This window comes from Mustela nivalis, assembly GCF_964662115.1.
Source record: "Mustela nivalis genome assembly, chromosome: 3".
Taxonomy (NCBI): Eukaryota; Metazoa; Chordata; class Mammalia; order Carnivora; family Mustelidae; genus Mustela; species Mustela nivalis.
In genome coordinates this window covers 34,130,891-34,149,740 of record NC_139022.1, presented here as the reverse complement: position 1 = coordinate 34,149,740, position 18,850 = coordinate 34,130,891, and the positions used below count along the sequence as shown (strand labels likewise).

General features: G+C 39.8%; 1 protein-coding gene across 6 annotated transcripts in view; it reads right to left on the bottom strand.

Moving 5' to 3' along the window:
• Positions 1–18,850, bottom strand: part of KCNN2 (potassium calcium-activated channel subfamily N member 2) — a 477,186-nt gene that overhangs the window by 389,421 nt on the left and 68,915 nt on the right. For 4 of the 6 annotated variants that reach the window (XM_082723557.1, XM_082723555.1, XM_082723554.1 and 1 more), the window contains one exon: positions 12,495–12,562. The exons of the other annotated variants lie outside the window; for them this stretch is intronic. The gene's annotated coding sequence lies outside the window, so the exon portion shown is untranslated. The remainder of the gene's footprint in view (positions 1–12,494; positions 12,563–18,850) is intronic. 6 annotated transcript variants of the gene reach the window in all.

Genomic DNA, 18,850 nt, shown 5'->3' with positions numbered 1-18,850 from the left:
ACAAAGTAACAGAAGGAACCAGACTGAATAAAAGAGAGAAAAAAGAATTTTGCAAAATGAGGATAGACCTAGGAAACTCAATGACTCCATCAAATATAATAACATTCATATTACAGGAGTCCTAGAAGAAGATGAAACAGAAAAGAGGGCAGAAATTTATTTGAAGATATAATAGCTGAAAACCTTTCTAACCTGGGGAAGAAAAACAGACATCCAGATACAAGATGCACAGAGAACACCCATGAAAATCAACAAAAGTAGACCCACACCGAGACATATTGTGATTAAACTGGAAAAAATATAGTGATAAAGAAAAAAATTTTCAAGCAGCAAGGCTAAAGTAGACACTAACTTACAGGGGAAAACCCATAAGGCTAACAGGAGATTTTTCAACAAAAACTTTGCAAGCATGAAGAAGGTGGCATGATATATTCGAAGTGCTGGATGGGAAAAATCTGCAGCTGGGAATACTCTATCCAGCAAGGCTAAATTATTCAGAATAGAAAGAGGGAGTTGTCCAGACAAACAAAAACTAAAGGAGTTCATGACCACCAACCCAGTATAGGAGACTCTGAGTAGAAAGGAAAGACCAAAAGTGACAGTGTAAAGGTAGGAAACATAAAAGCAGTTAAAAACAAAAAAGAATATTTCTGTAAAAAGTAAGCCAAGGAACTCACAAAATAAAAGGATATAAAATGTAATAACATATGCCTAAAATATGAACAGGATAGGAGAAAAGAATGGGTTCAAACTTAAATGATGTTCAACTTAATACAGACTGCTATATGCAGAAGAGGTTATACATAAATAGTAACCAATCTTAAAAACCACTAATAAATATGCAAAGAATAAAAAGAAATAAATCCAAATGTATCACTTAAGAAGATCAGCAAAACATGAAGGAGAGAAAGACCAGAAAGGATCAGAGAAAATCTTCAGGAACAACCATAAACCAAGTAATAAAATAGCAATAAATACAAATCTGTCAATAAATACTTTGAATGTAAATGGACTAAATGCTCCATTCAAAAGACACAGGGTGTCAGAATGGATTAAAAAAAAATAAGATCCATCTACATGCTGCCTATAGGAGATTCATTTTAGACTGAAGGACACCGGCAGATTGAAAGTGAGGGGATAGAGAAACATCTATCATGCAAATGGATGCCAAAAAGAAAGCCAGAGTAGCAATACTTATATGGACAAACCAGACTTTAAAACAAAGACTGTAAAAAGAGACAAAGAAGGACACTATATAATAATGAAGGGGACAATCCAACAAGAAGATATAACATCATAAATATTTATGCACCCAACATAGGAACACCCAAATACATAAAAAATTTAGTAACAAACATAAACTAATCAATAATACAATAATTGGAGGAGACTTTAACACCCCATTTACATTAATGGACAGGACATCTAAATTGAAAATCAAAAGGAAACAAAGGCTTTGAACAACACACTGGACCAGATGGGCTTAACAGATATATGCAGAGCATTCCGTCCTAAAACAGCAGAATACACATTCTTTTCAAGTGCATATGAAACAGTCTTCAGAATAAATCACATATTAGCCCACAAAACAAACCTCAACAAATTCAAGAAGTTCAAAGTCATACCATGCATCTTGCTGACCACAATGCTATGAAACTAGGAGTCAACCATAGGAAAATTGGACCACAAATACATGGAGGTTAAATTACATGCTACTAAACAATGAATAAGTCAACAAGGAAATAAAAGAAGAAATAAAAAGACATGGAAACAAATTAAATTGAAAACACAACAGTCCAAAACTTCTGGGATACAGCAAAAGCGATTCTAAGAGGGCAAGTACATAGCAATACAGGCCTACCTCAAGAAGCAAGAAAGGTCTCAAATAAACAACATGACCTTCCTTACACCCAAAGGAGCTAGAAAAAGAAAACCAATTGAAGGCTAAACCCAGCTGAAGGAAGGAAATAATAAAGATTACAGCAGAAATAAATTATATTGACACTACAAAAAACAATGATGAAACCAGGGACTGGTTCTTTGGAAAAATCAATAACATTGATAAACCTCTACCCAGACTTCTCAAGAAAAAAGAGGAAAAACTCGAATAAATAAAATCACAAATAGGAGAGGAGGAATAATAACCAGCATCACATACAGCATCATACAAACAATTACAGGAGAATATTTTGAAAACTATATGCCAACAAATGGACAACTTCGAAGAAACAGATAAACTCCTAAAAATACATAAACTACCAACATTAAAACAGGAAGAAATAAATTTAAGAAAAAATAAGAAAAAAAATTTAATAAAAAATAAGAAAAAAAAATTTTTAAAGATTTTATTTATGTATTTGACAGAGATCACAAGTAGGCAGAGAGGCAAGCAGAGAGAGAGGGGAGAAAGCAGGCTCCCCACTGAGCAGAGAGCCTGATGCGGGGCTCGATCCCAGGACCCTGAGATCATGATGTGAGCCGAAGACAGAGGCTCAACCCACTGAGCCACACAGGTGCCCCTAAGAAAAAAATTTGAACAGACCTATAACCAGCAAAGAAATTGAGTCAGTAATCAAAAATCTCCCAACAAACAAAAGCCCAGGACCAGATGGCTTCACAGGAGAAGTCTACCAAATATTTAAAGAAGAATACCTAGTCTTCTCAAACTATTCCAAAAAACATAGAAGAGGAAGGAAAATATCCAAACTCATTCTATGAGGCCAGCATTACCCTGATAACGAACACAAATAAAGACACCACTAACAAAGAGAACTACAGGTCAATATCCCTGATGAATATAGATGCAAAAATCCTCAATAAGATACTAGCAAACCAAATTCAACAACACATTAAAAAAAAAATCACTCACCAGAATCAAATGGTATTTATTCCTGGGTTGCAAGGGTAGATCAATATTTATAGATCAATCATCATGATACATCACATCAATATAAGAAATTATAAGAACTATATGATCATTTCAATAAATGCAAAAAAAAAGCATTTGACAAAACACAACATCATTCATGATAAAAACCCTAAATAAAGTATGTTTAGAGGGAACATACTTCATTATAATAAAGGCCATATATGAAAGACCTAGTTAACATCATCCTTTCTTGGGAAAAACTGAGAGCTTTTCCTCTAAGATCAGAAATAAGACAAGAATATCCTCCCTCCCCACTTTTATTCAACACGGTACTTAGAAGTCCTAACCACAGCAATCAGACAACAACAAAAAAAAATAATAAAAGGCATCCAAATCAGTAAGAAAGAAGTAAAAACTTTCACTATTTGCAGATGACATGGTACTATATATAGAAAACCTGAAAGGCTCCACCAAAAAACTGGTGGAACTGATAAACAAATTCAGTAAAGTCACAGGATCCAAAATCAACATTCAAAAATCTGTTGAATTTCTATATTCCAAGAATGAAGCAGCAGAAAGAGAAATTAAGAAAACAATCCCATTTACAATTGCACCAAAAATAATAAAATACCTAGGAATGAACCTAACCAAAGAGGTAAAGACCTATACTCTAAAAACTACACTGATGAAAGATACTATAGACAACATGAAGTTGTTCTAGCTGAAGTCTACCCATGCAGAACAACGCTCTGGGACACAGCCCTTTGGCTACAGCAAAGCTAACCTCTCCGCCATCCTCATGGCTATAACTCCTTGATACAATCCCGCCCTCACCATTTATTGGCTTTGTGACTTGGGGCAAGCCAATTCGCCTCCCTGAGCTTCTGTCCTCAGCACAAAAATACAATTGTGAGTGGTATCTACCTGTGGCAATTAAATGAGCGAATGCAGGTCATCTGATGGCACAGCAACTTGGACCCTATGAAGGCTCAAGGAATAGAAATGATGTTGCTAACCCTCATCCTGTCTTGGTCCCTAGGGTGCATCCCACCAGGAAAGCTTCCCCTCCTCTTCCTAATGACCTCACTCCCCCTCTCCTCTTCCTTTCAGGACAAGTGCAGTCTTCCTTCCTCCAGGCTCCTTGGCTTGCGTCTTTTAGGGACACCTGGGTCCACACACACTTATAGACAGTCCCAGAGGATTAAGTAGTTCAGTATTGTCCATTTACCTCATAGCCAGACTACTGTTACCAAGGAGCATGTTGCCATGACTCAAGAAAGAGTGCCCAGATACTGGTGTTGGCTACTCCAAGGTGTGAAGGACCATCCTGTGACATCCACTGTGTTAACTAGAAAAAGGAAGGTTATGGCACCCAGCAGGTTGCCAGAGTAGGCAGAACAAATTAGTAGGAGAGTGGGTAAGACAGAGGATGCCTTCCCGAAGTCTTGCTGATAAGAGTTCCCAAGGTTCTCAGAGGAGTTACCAAGAACATGTGTAAGGGTTAACTAGGTTAGAAAGCCTCTGATTGGGCCCTAGGTCTGCAGCTGTCCAGCTACTTCTAAGTAAGCTTTTCTGATATACTTCGTCATCCCTGATCTCCACTATAAAAATAAAGCCAGAAATCAAATTCCCCTCTTGGCTCTACGTATTCGTGCTTCCGTGTCTCACTGTTTTCATAGCTGAATGTCTACCACTGTCAAGGTCACAGAGCCCTCTTATCCTTCTTACAAGGAGAGACAGTGGCCAAAGACCATTATCAAACAAGAGCTGTCTGCACCTTTCCCTGCGTGACTTCTCATATTCATGGAAGCAGATGGCAATTTTATGATGAATCAACCGCTCGGGTGAGTAACTATCCAGGGAAGCGAAAGAGGAGAACGTGTCCTCATCCCTATAATCCAAGAAGAATTCTTTCAATAGCATAAATAAATTGATGGTTGTTCCAAACCAAAGTCTCCTACAATTTGCCAGAGGAAGAAAGATGGATGGAGTCCAAGTAGAAATTTACCAAATTCAAGTAATAGTGGGAAACACCACCTGTAGGTCTGAATGACTAGATACTGTTTTAAGTTTCACAACAGGCCTGAGAAATGCATTTGTAACCATAACCATTTTAACAACTCTCTTCTGAGAATTTTCCAGTGAATCCTCTCTTTGTACAATGTATAAAGCTAATCCTGGTCAAACGATCACAAAATCAATAGTAATGAAGACTTCAAAAAAATAACAATTTACTTTATCCTCTCCATATAAAAAATTCTAAAGACATCTAATCTATAATGACTCCTCATGTAATTTGTGGGTCACTTTCGTTAGATTAAAAAAAAACAACAACTTCCATTCTACCATTGAAACTAATATTACACTCTATGTTAACTGGAACTTAAAAAAAAGCTTGAAACATTAAAAAAAAAAAAAACACCTAAATGTTGAAAAATTCTCCCTTTGCCTCTCTGACTGCAGAGAATAGCCATTTTTCCCCCCTGTATTCATTCTCCCTTTCCCTGGCAATGACCCTCCAGTTATCCCCATGAAGGTACCTGTTTCTCACTTTGCTCTTTGTAACTTAGGGGGAAAGCAGCACAGATGGGGCAGGGGGTGGGGGAGGGGTGGATTTCCCGCCTTGGTTCCCTGGTAAGCATTTCACAGCCAGTTCACCTGGAAGGAGCTGCAACCAATCAGTCTCTCCCTTAGTTCATGTCTTTTCCTCTCTACCTTGTAGCCTTCTACCCCATCTCTACAGATCTGTATTCTCTGCTTCCTTTTTTCTTTTTAAAGATTTTATTTATTTATTTATTTGACAGACAGAGATCACAAGTAGGCAGAGAGACAGGCAGAGAGAGAGGAGGAAGCAGGCTCCCCACTGAGCAGAGAGCCCGATGTGGGGCTCGATCCCAGGACCCTGGGATCATGACCTGAGCTGAAGGCAAGGCTTTAACCTACTGAGCCACCCAGGTTCCCCTATGCTTTTTTTTTTTTTTTTTTTAAGATTTTGCTTCAGAGAGAGAGAGAGTGTACAAGCAGGGGGAGTAGCAGGCAGAGGGAGAAGCAGGCTCCCCACTAAGCAGGGAGCTGGATGCAGAACTCAAACCCAGGACACAAGGATCATGTCCCCAGCCAAAGGCAGACACTTAACTGACTGGGCCACCCAGGCGTCCTGCTTTCTCCACTTCTTCAAGCACATGGCAGAACACCGTGCCCCCACAGCTCCAAGGTTTTGTAGTTTCCGCCTTGATCTCATGCCAACACCTATCATATGCCTTTATAACCCAATTCCAAAAGATCAAGAAAAAGACTCTAACGACCACATATTTATCTACTACTGAACAAGGAGCTATTGCCAAGAGCATATGGGCTAGCTTATATTAGCACAAAATTGGGTGGCCCCTTCCTCATCAATCTGGGATCCTACACCAAAAGAGAGGGTGGGCCCTATTAGCTGGGTGATACACCAAAGGCAACCTACTACCATCTCCTTTCTCCCTTTTAATGACAACTTTTATTTCTCAATGTGCCCATTATTCCTTAGATCGCCCAGAATAGGCATTTCTCAAGTGACAGATAGCCTGCCATGATTCATACAAGATGGCAAAACTTGGGAAATCCAGGTACCAACGTGCTGAAGAATCCAATGTACACAAAGCCAACATTGGCACTGGTGTTACGGTCTATAAAAGATCATGCAAGTAAATGATCATATAGAATTTTCACAAGGGCTTTATCATCAACCTCATCCACTAAGATGCCTCAGGCAAGGTCTCCAACAGCTAATCCACAGCAGAGAATGTTAATATGTTGTATTAATATGTTGTATATTTTAATATGTTGTATTTATATGTTGTATTTATACTAGCCACAGTCTGAAACATTCTAAAAGCCATTTTGCAGGTGATAAATGCCTGGTATTTGAAATGATGTTTGCAAGGCAGGTTAACCAAGAAAAAGATGGTTTGCATCAAACAGAGAACTTCAAAGCTTCCAGGAACATCTAAATCATTGTCCAGATTTTGCTGCTTGGAAGCATATATTTTACAATCCCAACCATACGGAATAATCGCTAGGTTTAATGAATTTCATGAAACCCTGACATTTTAGTAAATTGATTCAAAGCAAAGAAATTCCCAGAATGAGGGAGGATTCGAACTTCTCCACACCATGAGATGACAGAGATTCCATTAGCTGACAACAATGCAGGCACGTATCGATCTATTTCTACTTATCTATATGCCACCAACTGCCACTGTGAGAAAAAATACACTTTATGACAGAATTTAGCGATCAGTGCCCCCCAACCCAGAATCCCAGTCACTCATTCAGCCATAAATCCTGTGTTGCCTTGCAAATTTCTTTTCTGAAGTAGTTTTAATTTACACCGACAATCTGATTTCCTTTTCAATTTCTCTTTCCCCTCATTGTCCTCTTTTTCTTCCCTCTTCCTGTTAGTCCCACTGCCATGAGGAACTAGCACTCCAGTCAGCCAACACAGAAATTTGGGCAATGTAATTCATTCTCTCTCTCTCTCTCTCTCATCTGTAACATCCTAACCAAACAACAAGCCATGTCCAGTCTCTCCAAGACATACTTTTTCCTTTCTACAGACTTACTTTTCAGAGTACTTAGAAGTTCACAGCACAACTGAGGGACGGAGGGTATAGAGATGTCCCGTACATGTCATGTCCCCACACACACAGCCTCCCCCACACACATCAGAGTATGAACTGTTAGCAGTAATAAGTCTACACCAATACACTTTCATCCCCCCAAATCCTGGGGTATAGTCTATGGTTCGGACAAACATATAATAAAATGTATAACCCTTAGCCACCACTGATCTTTTTACTGTCTTCTTAATTTTGTCTTTTCAAGAATGTCAGATAGTTGGGATCATACAGTATAGAGCCTTTTCAGACTGGCTTCTTTCACTTAATAGCATGCGTCAGACATTCTTTCGTGTATCTGCGTGGCTTCATAGGGCATTTCTTTTTAGCAATGAATGATATTCCATGGTCTGGATGCATCACTGTTCATGTATTCATTCATCTACTGAAGGACATCCCAATTTTAGCAAATACGCATAAAGCTCGTATAAATATTTTTTAAACTGCTAAATGTATGAGTGAGTTTTTAAAATTAACATATAATGGATTATTTGTTTCCGGGGTACAGGTCTGTGATTCATCTGTCTTATATAACACCCAGAGCTCATTACATCACGTGCCCTCCTTCATGTCCGTCACCCAGTTACTCCATCCCCCTTCCACTCTCCTCCAGCAACCCTCTGTTCCCTAAGTTTAAGAGTCTCTTATGGTGTGTCTCCCTCTATGATTTCATCTTGTTTCATTTTTTTCCTCTTTCACCCTATGATCCTCTGCCTTATTTATTAAATTCAACACATCAGTGAGATCTTATGGTAATTGTCTTTCTCCATTTGACGTATTTCACTCCACATAATTCCCTCCAGCTCCATCCATGTCATTGCAAAAGGCAGGATTTGATGGCCATCTGGGCTCTTTTCATAGCTTGGCTATCGTGGACATTGCTGCTATAAACACTGAGGTGCACGTACCCCTTCGGATCACCACCTTTGTATCTTGGGGGTTAATACCCAGTAGTTCGATTGCTGGGTCATAGAGTAGCTCTATTTTCAACTTTTTGAGGAACCTCCATGCTGTTTTCCAGAGTGGCTGCACCAGCTTGCATTCCCACCAACAGTGTAGGAGGGTTCCCCTTTCTCCACATCCTCGCCAGCATCTGTCGTTTCCTAACTTATTAATTTTAGCCATTCTGAAGATAAAAATTTATGTACAGGTTTTTGTGTGAACTAAAACTTGAGTTCATATGGGTAAACACCAAGAAATGTGATTGTTAGATGTTACAGTATGTGTATGTTTAGTTTTGGAAGAAACTGTAAACTCTCTTCCAAAGTGCCTGTACCATTCTGGATTTCTACCAGCAATGCACAAGAGTTCCTGTTGCTCCACATCCTCACCAGCATTTGCTGTTGTCAGTACTGTGGATTTTCGCCATGCTACTCAGTATACAGTGTTATCACATTGTTCCAACTACCTCGCAAAATGTTTTGGTTGCTGTAGATTACACTGTCATGATCAGTGTTTTGGCTTCCTCTTCCTACCTAGATTTCAGAATCATACATACCCTTGGTCCATTTTATTCATGGTCCATGAGGAGAGGCAAGTTTCTTTTAGTTTTCTTTTTCCTGAATTTATGATATTTGGAGAACTGTTATTTTTTTCTTCTTCTTCAGGTTTCTATTTAAATTCCAGTTAGTTAACAGAGTGTGATATTAGTTTCAGGCGTACAATAGGGTGATTCAACACTTCCCTACAATAGCAGGTGCTCATTATAAGGGCCCTCCTTAATCTCCATCACCTGTTTCACCCATTCCCCCCCCCACCCCCTCTGGTAACCATCAGTTTGTTCTCTAGAGTTAAGAGTCTGTTTTTCAGTTTGTCTGTTTTCCCTTTTTTCATTTGTTTTGTTTCTTAAATTCCACATACGAGTGAAATCATGTGGTATATCTTTCTCTGACTGACTTATTTAGCCTAGCATTATACCTCTAGATCGATTCATATCATTGCAAATGGCAAGATTTCACTCTTTTTATGGCTGAGTAATATTCCATTATGTGGATAAAGTCTTTATCCATTCCATACACTGGGGCTGCTTTTGTAATTTGGCTCTTACAGATAATGCTGCCATAAACATAGGGATCCATGTATCCTTTCAAATGATAGTTTCTGTATTCTTTGGGTATATATCCAGTAGTGTGATTGCTGCATTGTAGGGTAGCTCTATTTTTAACTTTCTGAGGACCCTCGATACTGTTTTCCACAGTGGCTGCAACAGTTTGCATTCCTCCCAAGAGTGCACAAGTGTTCCTTTTTCTCCACATCCTCACCAACACCTGCTGTTTCTATGTTGTTGATTTTAGCCATTCTGACAGGTGCGAGGTGGTATCTCATTGTGGCTTTGATTTATATTTCCCTGATGAGTGATGTGAACATCTTTTCTTGTGTCTGTTGGGCAGCTGGATATCTTCTTTGGAGAAATGCCTCTTCATGTGTTCTGCCCATTCTTTAATTGGGATCTTTTTTGATGTTGAGTTATAGAAGTTCTTTATGTATTTTGGATCCTGACCCATTATCAGATCATTTGCAAATACCTTCTCCCATTCAGCAGGTTGCCTTTAATTTTGTTGATAGTTTTCTTTGCTGCACAGCTTTTTTTTTTTATTTTCTTTCTTTTCAGTGTTCCAGAATTCATTGTTTATGCACCACGTCCAGTGCTCCATGCAACACATGCCCTCCTTAATACCCACCACCAGAAGCTTTTTATTTTAATGGAGTCCCAATAGTTTATTTTTGCTTTTGTTTCTCTTGCCTCAGGAAACGTACCAAGAAAAACATTGCTATGGTTGTTGTCGAAGAGGTTGCTGCTAGTGTTTTTCTTCTAGGATTTTAATGGTTTCAGGTGTCACATTTAGGTCCTTAATCCATTTTGAGTTTATTTTCGTGTGTGGTATAAGAAAGTGGTTCAATTTCATTCTTTTGCATGGAGATGCCCAGTTTTCCTGACACAATTTGTTGAAGAGATTGTCCTTTTCTCATTGTGTATTTTTTGCTGCTTTGTTGAAGGTTAACTGGCCATATAGTTGTGGGTTTATTTCTGGGTTGTCTATCCTGCTCTACCGATCTATGTGTCTATTTTTGTGCCAATACCACACTGTCTTGATTACTTCAGCTTTGTAAAAGAGCTTGAAGTTTGGAACTGTGATGTTTCCAGGCAATTCTTTATTTTACATTCTCAGCTATATCCCTAGAACTTTTAACAGTGCCTGGCACAGACTAGGGACTGGATAAGCATTTGTTAAGTGAGCAAATGAGTTCTACCAATGTAGTCCAAAGCAACAAAAGGAATCTGCATTCATTTAGCTTTTTACATACAGAACCATCCTCCTGCATGTCTACTTCTAATCTCAACAGTTAATACAGAAACTAGAAGAATAAAAATATTTATCCAAGCTTTGGAAAGGGGGCTTTTGGGCTAGTTGTGATTCTCACCAATTGTCCACAGTACCTTTCATTTTTGCTTTTTTATATAATTTATGGTTATGTTAATCACCATATGGTCCATCATTAATTTCTGATGCAGTGTTCCATGATTCATTGCTTGCATATAACACCATGCAATCCATGCCCTCTTAATGCCCATCACCAGTCTCACCCATCTCCCCATCCCCCTCCCCTCTGAAGCCTTCAGTCTGTTTCCCGGAGTCCACGTCTGTCATGGTTCATCTCCTCCTCTGACTTCCCCCCTTCGTTTTTCCCTTCCTTCTCCTAACATCCCCACACTAACTATGGAATGGCAACTGCTCCTTTCATCGGTGATTTTAACTTGGATGATGAGGTTAAGGCCTGACTTCACTAATCTTCTCGCGTATGTGAGTAATTGTTATATGAAAGACTCTAGACATCTGCCAGTAAGTCTGATTTCAGAATGGTCTCAGTGTATTGTCAGAAAGAACTGGACTTGACATAGGAACTTCAGAAAGATCAGACTGAAAATCTCCCAAATAAGGGTAATAAAATAGTCCTATCTAGAGATCTTTAAAGGTGAGAAAGCAAAACTTTTTTCAAGTTTTAAAAAATCTTTTAAGTGATTAGTGAAATTAGTTAAACTAGTTAAAAAGAGAAGTACCATACAATCTAGTAATTCCACTACTGGGTATTTACCCAAAGAAAACAAAAACTCCAATTTTAAAAGTTATGTGCACCCCTCTGTTTATAGCAGGTTTATTTACAAGAGCCAAGATATGGAAGCACCCCCAGTGCCCATCAATAGATAAATGGATAAAGAAAATGGGGTATATATATATCCCATTTTCATATATATATATATGATGAAATATTATTCAGCCATTAAAAAAAGAGTGAGATCTTGCCATTTGCCACAACATGGATGGACCTAGAGGGTATTATGCCAAGTGAAATAAGTCAGAGAAAGACAAATATGATAGGAGTTCATTTGTATGTGAAATGTAAGAAACAAAACAAAGCAGAAACAGACCCACAAACACAAAGAACAAACGGGTAGGGTTGCCGGAGAGGAGGATGGTAGAGTTAGGCAAAATGTGTGAAGGGGAGTGGGAGATGCAGGCTTCCAGGTATGGAATGAGTAAATCACGATGATCAAAGGTCTGGCATAGAGAATATAGTCAATGACGACTGAGCACAGCATAACATATATGGACTTGCAGAATCCCTCTGTTGTACACCCGAAATTGATGTAACATTGTATGTCAACCATACATCAATAAAAAATGTAAAATCATAAAAAATAAAATAAGACAAAATACATGCCAAAGAGAGCTGCTTCCCACCATTTCATAAGGTTCCTTTCTGCTCTCTGAGTCCGGATTCCTTCTCCATCCTTGGTAAGCTCCTATCTGAATTTCATGTCAAAACATTAAACTATTGAGACTAAAACTAACAAACTCATCTCTGCCTTTCAGGTTTCCAGGTGCAAAACAATGACCCACCAGGAGGAATTACTTTCTCTGAACTGAGGGGTTGGAGAGAAACACCCTTACCCTGGGCAGACCTACCGATTTTGAAGTAATACAGCCTCACTTCCATGTGTTGTTCATCTTTACAGAAGTTATTTTAATTCAGCCTGAAAAATAAAACACAATATAGACATTTCCTCTTTCTCCGCCCATGAGCTTATATAAATTTTCATCTTTTAATTGGGCTCATAATAGAAAAAATCCTCTTTACACCTACAGTCCTTTGGGAGAGCTTTACTCAGTTTATAAACTTAAGAGATTATCCCCAGAGAAATGTTTCAGGCCCAAAGACACTACAAAAAATTGGCGGGGGAAAATAAATCAAATTAGATCAGTTGCGTTTTTGCCAAAGCCCCTGGAGCCCAGTCCGTTTTTGAAGATTTTATTTATTTATTAGAGAGAGAGACAGCACAAGCAGGGGGAGCAGCTGGCAGAGAGAGAGAGGGAGAAACAGACTCCCCGCTGAGCAGGGAGCCGGATGTGGCGCTCAATCCCAAGACCCCAGGATCATGGTCTTAACCAAAGGCAGCCACTAACCAACTGAGCCACCCAGGTGCCATGACCCAGAAGACTTTTTAAAGCATAGGTGGTATTCGGGTCCTTTTATTTCTTTTTGTTATTCCCCTTTACTTCTCATTCTATGCCTTTCTCTGGGTGATATTATCCAAGTACTATCAGAATTACCAATAGCTTCTCCTTTTAGTCTGTGTTCTAGAACTATCTGGCAATGCCCACCTGACATTCTCCTTGAATATTTCCAATACCTCTTGAAATGCACAAATCTGAATTTCAACTCCTGACCTACTCTAAAATTCTCCTTCCCTAAAACATGTGTCTCCCCCAGCCTTACCCATTTCAGGGACTCGAACTACCGTCCACCCAGCTGTGTGCAAGCCAGAAAGTGGCTGCCTGCCTCAGGCCTGCTGACTTATACTTCCAAAAGTATCATTAAAATTTACTTTCTGCATTTCCAGGAGCACCACCCTAGGCCAGACTATATTACCTTTTACAGCAATATCTATGCTCCTGCTCCCCCCGAACCTTCTCTTGCTCACTCTTCAATCCATTCTGGACTGTGCAGTCAAAATGTTTTGTTGTTTTTTTTTTTTTTTAATAAAGATTTACTTATTTGAGAGAGTGTGTGAGAGAGGAGGGGTGGGGAGAGGAGGAGAAGGAGACATGCCGCCGAGCAGAGAGCCCGACACGGGGCTCAGTCCCAGGACCCTGAGATCATGACCTGAGCTGAAGGCAGCTGTTTATGTTTAGCCAAATGAGCCACCCAGGCGCCCCCAAAGTGGACTTCTAATTTCAAGTATGTCCCTTTAATCTCAATGATGTTTTAGGAAAAACAATGAACTCCTCAACCCAGAAGAAAATGGTACTCATGACCACAGGCCATTCTTCTGTAAGGACCCATGCCTAGGAAGTCACGTCTTCCATTTTCTGTGCCCTAACTCGAGCCCAATAGTCACAAGTGTGGGTGAGTAACTGGTATGTCTGGCCCTTCACTAGACCAATCTTGAAGGCAGAATATGCATTTTTTCCTCACAGTTTTATTCCAGCACTAATACGGTTCAGAGCACCATAGGTGTTCCCCACAAACAATGGTTCAGATGGACAGATGATCTTTCCTTGAAGGACAAGTAACTAGCCGTAGGTAGGATCCAGAGAGAAAGAGATACAGAGTATCACTTTCCTATGTAACTTCTTCTCCCTCTCCCGGGATATTTGAAATTCTAATTCTCAGACAGGAGCCCTCTTATGTCATGATTGGAAAGGAAGCGTAAAATAAAAATGCCCTTGGGAACTGAAGGGAAATGTGTTTCATGGGGCCCTGGAGTTAGTGTGCCAAAGAGAGGGGGGAAGAAAGCAAGCTGGACGGGAAGCCACTTCTTTGCCATGTTCCTGGAGGCCTTGGAGGAGTCACCCGAAAAAGATCCTACAACGTTTTCTGTTGCGAGGGCCCCCTCTCCTCAGACCTGCAGGTTTCACTCCATCTCGGTCCCTAGCTTTCTTCCTGTCCCAAGGCGAGAGAAATGCAAGTTCAGAACCTTAACTGCTCTGGGATTCATCTGACCAGGTCATGACCTTGTACTTGAGGCCTGAGATCTGTTTCTTTTTTTTTTTTTTTAATAGATTTTTTTATTTATTTGTCAGAGAGAGAGGGCGAGAGAGCACGCACAGGCAGACAGAATGGCAGGCAGAGGCAGAGGGAGAAGCAGACTCCCTGCAAGGAGCCCGATGTGGGACTCGATCCCAGAATGCTGGGATCATGACTTGAGCCAAAGGCAGCCGCTTAACCAACTGAGCCACCCAGGCGTCCCCTGAGATCTGTTTCTTCATCCAAGACCTCTCTTACAATTTTTGACCCAGTTCTAATTATTTGTGCACAGTTGCTACTCCTTAGATGTTTTTATTACGTGATCCTGTCGCGTATTGGCTCCTTGCTTGTGTTCTTGCAAGTTCCTCTCAGAAACTGAATGGCTGCTAGAGATCCCCTAGCCCTCTATAGACACCTGCCACCTGCTGACGGGCCCCAGCTGGTGAACATCTGCTTCATTGGCCTGGATTCTATATCTTTGTCCTCTGTTCCTACTGGGGCATAAAAGAGACCCATTTTTGGATACCCTGGATGGTTTTAAGTTGATTGTGTGTTATTCAAACCCTTCTACTTAAGAGTCTTTGCTCTACATGGATGTGCAAGTCTAATCACAAACCCTGGTTCCTCCCTAGGCCCTACCCCCTTGTGTTCCTTTGATCATATGCTCTGAGACCATTAGGGCCCTCTGGCTAAGACAGAAACGCTGTGCATGCCTGGAGAAGGGATATAATCATTTCTGAAACTAGTTGTGATGGAAAGACTCTAGGATGGCCCCAATAATCCCCACCCCTGGATATTCATATCCTTGTGTAATACCTGCCCCTGTTTCCTGGAGTGTTGGCAGGGCCTGTGATTTGTGGCTAGGCAAAAGGATAAGACCAAGTTGATGAGAAGTCACTTCCTTGATTCTGTTACCTAAGCTTATAACACTTCCTGCTAGAAGAGTTTCTCCACGGACTCTCTCCATTCCTGGCTTTGATTAAATTAGCTGCCTTCTGGAGCGGCGGCCATGATGAAAAGAGGGCAGCCATCAGCCAAGGAGGTAAGGCCCTCAGTCCAAGAGCCCACAAAGAATGGAATCCTGCCGGCAACCACATGGCCTATGAAACAGGGCCCTCCCAGCCCGGTAATACAGGAATCACATGAGACCCCCACCTGACTAACACCTTGACTGAGCCCAGTGGGAGACCCTCAGAGCTCACTCATCCCCAGATTCCCAATCCACAGAAAGTGAGATGATAAACGTTGAGTTGTGTGAAGGTGCTCAGTTTATGGCAATAGGTTATGAAGCAATAAATGACTGATATACTAGTTATTAAAATTACATTTTAGCTGGTGAGCTTAAAGCTCAAACTCGTTCCCACTACACAGGAGACAATTGGCATACTTACCCAGGTAAAAGCCTAGGGTAATGGGAAAAAACAAATTGTCATCCGGAAATCAGGAATATGTCTGATTTTTAACTACCTGTGAACCCCTGAGCAAATGCTTAGTCTTCCCTATTCGGGCCTCTGTTTCCGTATTAATAAACATCAATAAACATTAAGAGACACAAACTGGTGGCCTATGGAATTCATATAGTCACCAAATTCACTGTGTTTCTCTCCCTGAGTTGGATTGACAGTGTTTGTTTGTTTGTTTTGACTAATCACCAAAATTTAAAAATAGGGTTATTTCACATTTGAAAAAAAGACATTAGGATTTTTAGTTCTTCTTGGGAAAGAAGAAAAAAAAACCCTACAAAATCCTGCCTTGCCAGACATCTCTTATTTGTAGGTCAATGTCTACAGCCTATTTCTGGGGCACTCACTCTCCAGCTCAACGTTCTTTCCACCAATCTTGAATCCCTGAGACTAAAGGTTGCTTCTCATTCTTACGTATGCACAGCATTTTCTAAATAGCACTAAAACACGAAATATTTCAAATGCAAATACATCTTTCAAAAGTGGGACCATAAAAAGCTGGATGCAAAGGAAAGCAGGACAATCCCTAATCCATTTTTGTTTGGCTCTTGGAGACATTTGTTATAATTCTCAGATTAAACAAGTATGTACAAGACATATATGCAGAAAATGCAAAACACTGAGGAGAGAAAACAAAGCCAAAGTAAAATAAACAGAGAACTATTTCATGTTCATGCTGGAAGACTCGGTATCATTAAGATATTAATTCTTCCGGGGACGCGCCTGGGTGGCTCAGTCGGTGAAGCGTCTGCCTTCAGCTCAGGTCATGATCTCAGGATCCTGGCATCGAGTTCTGCATTGGGCTCTCTGCTCAGTGGGAAGCCTGCTTCTCTCTCTGCCTGCTGCACTCTCAGTCTCTCTCTCTCTCTCTCTCTCTTTGAGAAATAAATAAAATCTTATAAGAAAGATATTAATTCCTCCAAAATTGATCAACAGATTTGACAGAATACCAGCCGAAACCACAGCAAGCTATTTTGTAGCTGTCAACAAATTGATTCTAGAATTTGTATGGAAAGGCAAAGACCTAGACTATCCAATAGAACACTGAAGATCAAAGTTGGATGACTACTATTATCCTATTTGAAGTTCTACTATAAAGCTACAGTGGTCGAGACAGCATGGTATTGACCAATGGAATACAGACTAACAGCACAGAATAAAGAGCCCAGAAAGAGACACATACAAATGTCAACTTGCTTCTTGACAAAGGAACAAAGGCAATCCAGTGGAGAAAGGATAGCGTTTCCAACAGATGGTGCTGAAATACTTGAACTCCCATACACAAAAGACTGAACTTAAGCACTTTGCCCTGTACATAAAAATTAACTCCAAATGAGCCACAGACCTAAATATAAAAAGCAAAAACATCAAACTTACAGAAAAAACATGGAAGAACATCTACATGACATTGGATTTGGTGATTAGATGTGACACCAAAACTTTAATCCAAAAAGAAAAGAGCTGCTGTTCATTTCTATTAAAATTAAAAGCCTCCGCTCTGAATAAACAGTGTAAAGAAAATGAAGGGATAAGCCACAGGCTGAGACAAAATATTTGCAAAAGACCTATCTGATAAAGGATCTGTATCCAAAATACACAAAGACTCTCAAAACTCAACCATGAGAAAACTAACAACCCAGCTGAAAAACAGAAAAATAAATGAAGAAGACATTCAGAAGATAAAGTGCATAAAAAAAGCCACATTAGGGCATTTGTCATTAGGAAATGTGCAAACGAAAACAAGATGCAACTACCTATTAAAATGTTTAAAATTCAGAACACTGAGAATACTAAATGCTGGCAACAAGAAGTGTTTGCGGAGTAGTGGGAATTCTCTCCTTCATCACTGGCAGGAACGCAAAATGGTACAACCACAATGGAAGACAGTTTGGCAGTTTCTTCCCTAGGCGAACATAGTCTTACCATATGATCCAGCAACACACTCCTAAATATTTACCCAATTGATTTGAAAACTTGTGTCCACACAACATTTGCATGCATATGTTCAAAGAAGCTGTATTCATAATTGCGCAAAATTGGAAGCAAATAAAATGTTCTTCAGCAGGTGAATATTTAAGTTGTGATATATCCATGTCATGGTTTACTGTTCACTGACACACAATACTGAATGACACACAAAAAGGAGATAGCAAGTGGTGCCTGGGTGGCTCAGCTGATTAAGCATACGACTCTTGATTTTGGCTCAGGTGATGATCTCAGTGTCAGGAGATCAAGGCCTGCATCAGGCTCTGCACTCAGCATGGAGTTCTTCTTGGGTTTCACTCTCTGTCCTTCCCCCTGTTCACATTGTCTCTCTAAAATAAATAAATAAAATCTGTTAAAAAAAATAATAAAAGGGGGGAGGAGTAACCAAGCCACTCAAAAACATGTATTATTCTTTTTTTCTTTTTTAAGATTTTTTTTTTTTTAAGTAATCTCTACACCCAACACGGGGCTTGAACTTACAACCCCGAGACCAAGAGTTGCATGCTCTACCAACTGAGCCAGCCAGGTGCCCCAAAAAGATGGATGATTCTTAAATGCATATTGATGAGAAATAAGCCTTAAGAAGCTACAAACTGTAAAATTTCATTTTTATGACATTATCACAAACACAAAAGTATGAATCAATAAATACATCAATGATCACTGGAGATCTAAGGAAGGGTATAAATGAAGCAAAAGAGATTTTTTTAGTGTGGTAAACTATTCTGTATCATATCATAATAATGTGTACTTACCATTATGCATTTGTCAAAACCCATAGAACTTTCGAGGAGAAAGTCAATTTTAAGGTATGCAAACTTTAAAAAATTCTCTAGGTATTCAGG